The sequence below is a fragment of the Eumetopias jubatus genome, unplaced genomic scaffold (assembly GCF_037043125.1).
Source record: "Eumetopias jubatus isolate StellerSeaLion01/CBP00866 unplaced genomic scaffold, mEumJub1_p1.0 scaffold_4, whole genome shotgun sequence".
Classification (NCBI taxonomy): Eukaryota; Metazoa; Chordata; class Mammalia; order Carnivora; family Otariidae; genus Eumetopias; species Eumetopias jubatus.
The window spans coordinates 115,447,647-115,448,625 of NW_028274810.1; the positions used below are offsets into that span (position 1 = coordinate 115,447,647).

A 979-nucleotide genomic window follows, 5' to 3' on the forward strand; every position below is an offset into this window, starting at 1 on the left:
CAACAATGTGATGAGTCTTGCAGTGTTGAGCAAAAAATAGCAAGTCACAATAATATAGCGGCGCTCCATTTTCAGTTTAGAAATAGGTAAAAAGTAGGGATGCATCCACAGGCAACAAACCTACAAAGAAAAGCTATAAAAGTGAAGTGGTCACTCTTGAGAGCAGGGAGGGATTGCTACCCGTAAAGAATATTGAGGGGGCTCCCGAGGGACTGTTAGTAGTCTGTTTCTTGGCCCAGGGCATGATTGAGTAGGTGTTCACTTTACAGCCTTTTGTTAAACTTGTCTACATAATATATTTTAAATTAAAAATGCTTTCTATTTAAAAAAAAGGCTTTCTATTTTAAATTTAAAAATGCTTTCTATTTTTTAAAAAGCCTTATATTTTAAATTAAAAAAAAAAACGCTTAAAAAAAAAAAACTACCCAAAGTCCCTGACCTGGGTAGAGTGGCATCTGGTGGTAGTGCCTGCCTCATATCAGCCAGGGACAAAGCAACTCCTTGTTTATTCCAGCTTGGCTTTTGGGCTGTGCCTGTGCCTGGTTCATGCCCGGGACACATGGATTTAAAAAAAAAAAAAAAAACCCACTACCCTAAACCCCAGCTAATTCTAAGATGCAATGAATATTTGATATTGTAATGAAATGGACAGATCTAACTATCCAAACATTCTATACACATGTATTATCAGTAATAAGCTTTGATTCCTGTAATTTACATTTCATTAATTCTGGACTTCATCAAGACCAAATCCCAAAGGGCTTTCACCCAGCACCAGAGACCAGAGAGGCTTCCAATTTATTTACATCTCCTTTGGGCTACTCAGATCTTACTATAATGATGCATTTATCAGAATAAAAATGGAAGTAGGACCCTGATATCCCAGGGATTCGGAAAAAGTGAGGAGAAGATTGCTTCAAAATAAGAACAAAGAAAAACAAGTGGCCTCGTTTCCATCACTGCTGACCCCAAGGTCACG

At 37.8% G+C, this 979-nt stretch overlaps 1 non-coding gene across 1 annotated transcript; it reads left to right on the forward strand.

The window, feature by feature from the left end:
• The first annotated feature begins 429 nt into the window (after nt 1-429).
• LOC114211210 (small nucleolar RNA SNORA48) lies at nt 430-563 on the forward strand. The gene has a single exon (XR_003609713.1). It is a non-coding gene; the product is annotated as a small nucleolar RNA SNORA48 (small nucleolar RNA).
• The last annotated feature ends 416 nt before the right edge of the window (nt 564-979 follow it).